The sequence below is a fragment of the Triticum urartu genome, chromosome 6A (assembly GCF_056163025.1).
Source record: "Triticum urartu cultivar PI428250 chromosome 6A, HENAU_Tu73, whole genome shotgun sequence".
NCBI classification, from domain to species: domain Eukaryota; kingdom Viridiplantae; phylum Streptophyta; class Magnoliopsida; order Poales; family Poaceae; genus Triticum; species Triticum urartu.
The window spans coordinates 548,866,928-548,876,380 of record NC_141878.1 but is presented as its reverse complement, the minus strand read 5'-3'; positions in this window follow the sequence as shown (position 1 = coordinate 548,876,380).

Below are 9,453 nucleotides of genomic sequence, written 5' to 3'. Positions count from 1 at the left end.
AAATATTAGAGACCTATTCTGCACAGCTCCAAAAGTCCTGAAACTTCATGGATGATGTTTTCCAAATATATAAAAAACATTGAGTGCAAGAACTTCACCAGGGGGGCCACACCCTGCCCATGAGGGTGGGGGCGTGCCCTACGCCCCTGGGCGCGCCCCCTACCTTGTGGGCCCCCTGGTGGCCCTCCGTTGGCCATCTTCTACTATATGGACTCTTTCGATGGGAAAAAATCATAAGCCATCTTCTCGGACGAAACTCCGCCGCCATGAGGCGGAGCCAATCTAGGGTTCTGGTGGGGCTGTTCTGCCAGGGAAACTTCCCTCCCGGAGGGGGAAATCATCGCCATCGTCATCACCAACGCTCCTCTCATCGGGAGAGGGCAATCTCCATCAACATCTTCATCAGCACCATCTCATCTCAAAACCCTAGTTCATCTCTTGTATCCAATTCTTGTCTCCAAGTCCGGGGTTGGTGCTAGTAGGTTGCTAGTAGTGTTAATTACTCCTTGTAGTTGATGCTAGTTGGTTTAATTGGTGGAAGATCATATGTTTAGATCCTATATGCACATTAATATCCCTCTGATTATGAACATGTTTATGCTTTGTGAGTAGTTACTTTTGTTCCTGAGGACATGGGAGAAGTCTTGCTATTAGTAGTCATGTGAATTTGGTATTCGTTTGATTTTTTGATGAGATGTATGTTGTCTCTCCTCTAGTGGTGTTATGTGAACGTCAACTACATGACACTTCACCATTATTTGGGCCTAGAGGAAGGCATTGGGAAGTAATAAGTAGATGATGGGTTGCTAGAGTGACAGAAGCTTAAACCCTAGTTTATGTGTTGCTTTGTAAGGGGCTGATTTGGATCCATATGTTTCATGCTATGGTTAGGTTTACCTTAATACTTTTGTTGTATTTGCGGATGCTTGCAATAGAGGTTAATCATAAGTGGGATGCTTCTCCAAGTAAGGGCAGCACCCAAGCACCGGTCCACCCACATACCAAATTATCAAAGTACCGAACGCAAATCATATGAGCGTGATGAAAACTAGCTTGACGATATTCCTACATGTCCTCGGGAGCGCTTTACATCATATAAGAGTTTGTCCAGGCTTGTACTTTGCTACAAAAAGGAATGGGCCACCTTGCTGCACCTTATTTACTTTTGTTACTTGTTGCTAGTTACAAATTATCTTATCACAAAACTATTTGTTACCACTTATTTCAGTACTAGAATACCTTGCTCGAAACCGCTTATCATTTCCTTCTGCTCCTCATTGGGTTCGAACTCTTACTTATCGAAAGGACTATGATAGATCCCCTATACTTGTGGGTCATCATAGATCTCCACAAGAGAGGGGGAGAACATTGTATTGAGATCCAAAAAGAGAGAAGAAGCCATCTAGCTACTAACTATGGACCCGTAGGTCTGAGGTAAACTACTCACACTTCATCGGAGGGGCTTTGGTGTTGATGTAGAAGCCCACCGTGATCGATGCCCCCTCCGGCGGAGCTCCGGAACATTCCCCAAGATGGGATCTCGTGGATACAGAAAGTTACGGCGGTGGAATTAGGGTTTTGGCTCCGTATCTGATCGTTTGAGGGTACGTGGGTATATATAGGAGGAAGAAGTACGTCGGTGGAGCAACAGGGGGCCCACGATGGTGGAGGGTGCGCCTGGGGGGAGGTAGGCGCGCCCCCTACCTCATGGCCTCCTGTTACGTGTCTTGACGTAGGGTCCAAGTCTCCTGAGTTGTATTCCATGAGAAAATCACGTTCCCGAAGGTTTCATTCCGTTTGGACTCCGTTTGATATTCCTTTTCTTCGAAATCCTAAAATAGGCAAAAAAAACAACAATTCTGGGCTGGGCCTCCGGTTAATAGGTTAGTCCCAAAAATAATATAAAAGTGGATAATAAAGCCCAATAATGTCCAAAACAATAGATAATATAGCATGGAGCAATCAAAAATTATAGATATGTTGGAGACGTATCAAGCATCCCCAAGCTTAATTCCTGCTCGTCCTCGAGTAGGCAAATGATAAAAACAGAATTTTTGATGCGGAGTGCTACTTGGCATAATTTTAGTGTAATTCTTATTAATTGTGGTATGAATATTCAGATCCGAAAGATTCAAGACAAAAGTTCATATTGACATAAAAATGGTAATACTTCAAGCATACTAACTAAGCACTTATGTCTTCTCAAAATAACATGGCTAAAGAAAGTTATCCCTACAAAATCATATAGTCTGGCTATGCTCTATCTTCACCACACAAAATATTTAAATCATGCACAACCCCGATGACAAGCCAAGCAATTGTTTCATACTTTTGACATTCTCAAAACTTTTTCAATCTTTACGCAATACATGAGCGTGAGCCATGGATATAGCACTATAGGTGGAATAGAGTGGTGGTTCTGGAGAAGACAAAAAGGAGAATAGTCTCACATTAACTAGGCGTATCAACGGGCTATGGAGATGCCCATCAATAGATATCAATGTGAGTGAGTAGGGATTGCCATGCAACGGATGCACTAGAGCTATAAGTATATGAAAGCTCAAAAAGAAACTAAGTGGGTGTGCATCCAACTTGCTTGCTCATGAAGACCTAGGGAAATTTGAGGAAGCCCATCATTGGAATATACAAGCCAAGTTCTATAATGAAAGATTCCCACTAGTATATGAAAGTGATAACATGAGAGACTCTCTACTATGAAGATCATGGTGCTACTTTGAAGCATAAGTGTGGTAAAAGGATAGTAACACTGTCCCTTCTCTCTTTTTCTTTCATTTTTTATTTGGGCATTTTCTCTCTCTCTCTCTTTTTTATGGCCTCTTTTCTTTCTCTTTTTTTATTTGGGCTTCTTTGGCCTCTTTTATTTATTTTTCGTCCGGAGTCTCATCCCGACTTTTGGGGGAATCATAGTCTCCATCATCCTTTCCTCACTGGGACAATGCTCTAATAATGATGATCATCACACTTTTATTTTTTTTCTTACAACTCACTGGGACAATGCTCTAATAAATAAATCATGCTCCGACTTCATCACATAACGGTTCACCATACGTGCATGCTACGGGAATCACAAGCTTCAACACAAGTATTTCTAAAATTCACAACTACTCAACTAGCACAACTTTAATATCACCATCTCCATATCTCAAAACAATTATCAAGTATCAAACTTCTCATAGTATTCAACACACTCATAAGAGAGTTTTATTATTAATCTTGCATACCAAGCATATTAGGATTTTAAGCAAATTACCATGCTATTAATACTCTAAAAATAATATAAGTGAAGCATGAGAGATCAATAGTTTCTATAAAACAAATCCACCACCGTGCTCTAAAAGGTATAAGTGAAGCACTAGAGCAAAATTACAGAACTCAAAAGATATAAGCGAAGCACATAGAGTATTCTAACAAATTCCAAATCATGTATGGCTCTCTCAAAAGGTGTGTACATCAAGGATGATTGTGTTAAACTAACAAGCAAAGACTCAAATCATACAAGGCGCTCCAAGCAAAACACATATTATGTGGTAAATAAAAATATAGCTCCAAGTAAAGTTACCGATAAAAGTAGACGAAATAGGGGATGCCTTCCGGGGCATCCCCAAGATTTGGCTTTTGGGTGTCCTTAGATTATCTTGGGGGTTCCATGGTCATCCCAAAGCTTAGGCTCTTTCCACTCCTTGTTCCATAATCCATCAAATCTTTACCCAAAACTTGAAAACTTCACAACACAAAACTTAAAGTAGAAAATCTCGTGAGCTCCGTTAGCGAAAGAAAACAAAAGACCACTTCAAGGTACTGTAATGAACTCATTATTTATTTATATGGGTGTTATAACTACTGTATTCCAACTTCTCTATGGTTTATAAACTATTTTACTAGCCATAGATTCATCAAAATAAGCAAACAACACACGAAAAACAGAATCTGTCAAAAACAGAACAGTCTATAGTAATCTGTAGCTAGCGCAAGATCTGGAACTCCAAAAATTCTAAAATAAATTTCTGGACGTGAGGAATTTATCTATTAATCATCTGAAAAAATAATTAACTAAATAGAACTTTCCAAATAAAAATGTTAGCAGTTCTCGTGAGCGCTAAAGTTTCTGTTTTTTACAGCATGTTCAACAAGACTTTCCCCAAGTCTTCCCAACGGTTCTACTTGGCACAAACACTAATTAAACATAAAAAACACAACCAAAATAGAGGATAGATAATTTATTTATTACAAAACAGTAGCAAAAAGCAAGGAATAAAAATAAAATTGGGTTGCCTCCCAACAAGCGCTATCGTTTAACGCCCCTAGCTAGGCATAACAAGCAAGAATAGATCTAGGTATTGCCATAATAGTAAGATAGATTATTAAAACTCATTTCATTTCTCTATGTTCAGCAGCAAGTTTTATTTGAGGCTAGCAAAAGTAATCAAAAGGGCTAAATTTATTGGGACAAAAGTCTCCAAGATCAACCTTGGGAGGTATAGGTTCCTCCTTCGGTCCTTCATATTGCACAGCCAATTCATCATTATAAGCATTCTTTTGACAGAACATTGTGAGCCTATATTCAAGAGAATATCCCAATTCATTATTTCGAATAGCCAAATCATCATTAAGTTCAGAAATTCTATCAACTAAAACATTGGTAGGCACCCTTTTTCTAAGATTTTCATTGAAAGCAACATAGTCTTGAGATTGAAAACACATTATTTCTTCTTGATCAAAGAGGATGGCCTCTATGGGAGGACGGCAAGCGTCCACCCTATAATGCACAAAGATTTCTTTGGCTTCTTTTATTATGAATCGAAACTCATGAGCCAAAAAGATAGTAACGACACGCTTAACAGAAGAATGCTCAATATTAGAAAATTCTAGGAAAATCCTTTGTATGGAAGGATGCATGTGCATGGATTGCCTTTCAAGTTCAACTATAAGCATGGCAATAGCGTCCGCAAGACTACTAGTTCTATGAAGGATAGAACTACCCATAGAGGGTAAAGCACCGGCACAAATAAAGAAATCTTGAATAACTCCTTTTCCAATAATATTACCACTACCAACACGGAATCTTTTTATATGTGAGATAGTGGGTTCTTTAGTAGGAGCATCAAAATTATTATCGACAATAGTATCCCCAACTTCAGACATAGAGGCAGAAGGTAAAGAACTAGCCATAACGACAAGCAAGCAAACTAACACACAAGTAAACAAAAAGCAAGCGGGCAAAAAGAGGCAAATAGAGGGAGGATAGAGAGAGAGAGAGGGAAAATAAAACGGCAAGGATGAAGTGGGGGAGAGGAAAATGAGAGGCAAATGGCAAATAATGTAATGTGGGAGATACGGGTATGTGATGGGTACTTGGTATGTTGACTTTTGCGTAGACCTCCCCGGCAACGGTGCCAGAAATCCTTCTTGCTACCTCTTTTAGCACTGCGTTGGTTTTCCCCGAAGAGGAAGGGATGATGCAGCAAAGTAGCGTAAGTATTTCCCTCAGTTTTTGAGAACCAAGGTATCAATCCAGTAGGAGGCTACGCGCGAGTCCCTCGCACCTGCACAAAACAAATAAATCCTCGCAACCAACGCAAATAGGGGTTGTCAATCCCTATAGGGCCACTTACGAGAGTGAGATCTGATAGATATGATAAGATAATATTTTTGGTATTTTTATGATAAAGATGCAAAGTAAAATAAAGGCAAAGTAAATGGCAAAGTAAATAACTAAGTAGTAGGAGATTGATATGATAAAGATAGACCCGGGGGCCATAGGTTTCACTAGTGGCTTCTCTCGAGAGCATAAATATTTTACGGTGGGTGAACAAATTACTGTTGAGCAATTGACAGAATTGAGCATAATTATGAGAATATCTAGGTATGATCATGTATATAGGCATCACGTCCGAGACAAGTAGACCGACTCCTGCCTGCATCTACTACTATTACTCCACTCATCGACCGCTATCCAGCATGCATCTAGAGTATTAAGTTAAAAACAGAGTAACGCCTTAAGCAAGATGACATGATGTAGAGGGATAGACTCATGCAATATGAAGAAAACCCCATCTTGCTATCCTCGATGGCAACAATACAATACGTGCCTTGATGCCCTTACTGTCACCGGGAAAGGACACCGCAAGATTGAACCCAAAGCTAAGCACTTCTCCCATTGCAAGAAAGATCAATCTAGTAGGCCAAACCAAACTGATAATTCGAAGAGACTTGCAAAGATATCAAATCATGCATATAAGAATTCAGAGAATAACCAAATATTATTCATAGACAGACTTGATCATAAACCCACAATTCATCGGTCTCAACAAACACACCGCAAAAAGAAGATTACATCGAATAGATCTCCACAAGAGAGGGGGAGAACATTGTATTGAGATCCAAAAAGAGAGAAGAAGCCATCTAGATACTAACTATGGACCCATAGGTCTGAGGTAAACTACTCACACTTCATCGGAGGGGCTTTGGTGTTGATGTAGAAGCCCTCCGTGATCGATGCCCCCTCCGGCGGAGCTCCGGAACAGGCCCCAAGATGGGATCTCATGGATACAGAAATTTACGGCGGTGGAATTAGGGTTTTGGCTCCGTATCTGATCATTTGAGGGTACGTGGGTATATATAGGAGGAAGAAGTACGTCGGTGGAGCAACAGGGGGCCCACGAGGGTGGAGGGCGCGCCTAGGGGGGTAGGCGCCCCCCTGCCTCGTGGCCTCCTATTACGTGTCTTGACGTAGGGTCCAAGTCTCCTGAGTTGTATTCGATGAGAAAATCACGTTCCCGAAGGTTTCATTCCGTTTGGACTCCGTTTGATATTCCTTTTCTTCGAAACCCTAAAACAAGCAAAAAACAGCAATTCTGGGCTGGGCCTCCGGTTAATAGGTTAGTCCCAAAAATAATATAAAAGTGGATAATAAAGCCCAGTAATGTCCAAAACAGTAGATAATATAGCATGGAGCAATCAAAAATTATAGATACGTTGGAGACGTATCAAGGCTGTCAAAGCATTCTCTACACACCGAAGACGTGCGCGCTCATCGGCACATGTCGGACTCTCCTTCATGCGGCCTGTGTGGTTCGCCAGATTCATGGAGACATTTGTTGGTAAGTTGTACTACATCAAGATGTACCTGGGCTCTAGTAGATGACAAACTGGCACAGTCTCTGATCTCTACATCTGAACTGAGTGCAAAACAATGGCTCTTCACACTTCAGGAAGTACTACCGCATGAGAAGTTTGTCCTTCTTTGAGTAACTCTATGGGCTATATGGACTGCTCGTCGGAAAGCGATCCATGAGGGCATCTTCCAAACTCCACAAGCCACTTTTTCATTCGTCCGACGTTTCATAGAGGAGCTTGAAGCCATCAGGGAACCTAATCTTGTGCAGCAGCCAACCGCCAGCCGCAACAACACCAGACAGAGATCAAAGGCTCCCCCTCAGGGGTTTGCAAAGATACACGTCGACGCGGGCGTCTTAAAGGGAAGAGGAGGCTCGGCAGCCGCAATCTCCCGTGACATGAATGGCACCTATCTAGGAAGCTCGGCTTTGGTAATCGAAGGAGTTGACGACCCAACAACGTTGGAGTCGATGGCATGCAAGGAGGGACTTGCCCTAGCGCAAGACCTAAACATCCATAATTTTGTTATTGCATGTGATTCCAAGCAGGTGGTCTCTGGCATAGCAAGAGGAAACCGAGGGAGATATGGTGCAATCATTGAGGAGATCAATCTTACTTCTGCTCTTTTAAACTGTAATTTTATTTTCGAGAGTCGTGCTGCAAATTATGAAGCACATAGTCTAGCCAAGTTTTCTCTTCGTCGAGGTCCGGGACGCCATGTCTGGTATGGCCAACCACACGACCCAAACCGTATCCCACTATATGTGGATTTTGAATAATAAACTTGGCTTTACCCCTAAAAAAGGAAATTCCCTGGCACCTGAAGCGCCAATTAGGAGCACCTCTCCGACTGTAGGTCGCTTATGCGTACGGTCCGTTACTGTGTATATTTTACAAACAGGCCTGTGAAGTCAACCATTTTAATGTTTGACCAAGGTTGTATAATAAAATAACCACTTTTGCAATACTTCATAAATAAAATATGAAACTACCTTCATGATGGATCAAATGGTATAAATTCCATATTGTGGATATTGATATATTTTTCTAAAAATTCGGTCAAACCTACACTCGTTTGACTTTTGAAAAAACAAATACACCATATTGTGGAGTACGTGAACTATTTCTTCAAATCAATGAACCTTTTCCAAATTTGTGGTCTTTCTTTTGAAACTCAATGATTTTTTTAATTTTTATGTTTTTTTAAAGTAGATAAACTTTTTTTCAACTTTAATGAACCTTTTTTTATTCAAAGAAAATTTTCAAAATTGATGAAATTTTTTTAAATTTCCGTGAACTTTTTTTCACATTCGATGAACTTTTTTCAAATCGATGAAATTTTTTGAAAATCATAAACTATATTTCAAAATCCATGAACTTTTTGGAATTCATGATTTGTTTTTGTTGTGTACAAAAATTTTCATTCTTCTTTTCAAATGTGATCGAGTGAACCCATAGGAAATAAAATGCGATCGATTCCGCTTTACATGGGCCGGCCCACCAGGGTTAGCGCGTGGGGCACTATGGAGCTTCCCTGGCGCCTGAAGCACCCAATAGGAGTTGTAGGTCGCTTATAGCGAGTTGTCGCGATCGCCTGAAGAGAGTTATTAGTGGCACGACCCAGTTAGTCCTTTGCTGCATTCGTTTGTTGTTCGTTTTTATTTCATTTTTATTTAATTATATTTTTGAAAAAAATATCCTATTGTTTAAAACAAATCAAAATTAAGAAATTCAAAAAATCCAAGCTGAATAAATTTTGTTGTTGGCATAATTTAAAAAACTTTGACAGCTTTCAAAACTTCTTGTGACATTTAAATAATGTTCTCGTGTCTCAAAGACATGTACATGATTTTTCTAAATGGTTATACAATGTACAAAAATGTTTCTATAATTAAACAAAATTTAAAACATGTATAAAAAATGTTTCGGGTGTATAGGGAAACTGTAGAACTCGTAAGAAAAAAGTAGATATCAAAACATATATATGAAAAGAATGTTAATCATGTAGATGAAAATTTTGAAACCTCTAAAAAAATGTTTTAGAAATATACCAAAAATGTACGATGTGTATGAAAGCAATACACATCAAAACATATATTTGAAAACAAAATGTTAATAATGCATTTTAAAACTGATAAAACATGTATAAAAATTGTTTTTGATGTATACAAAAAATATACAATGTGTACGATAAAAACTACTCCCTTCGTCCTATAATATAAGTGTGTTTCTGACACTAGACTAGTATAAACAATGCTCTTATATTATGGGACGGAGGGAGTAGACAGTAAAACATACATCTGTAAAGAAAAAGTT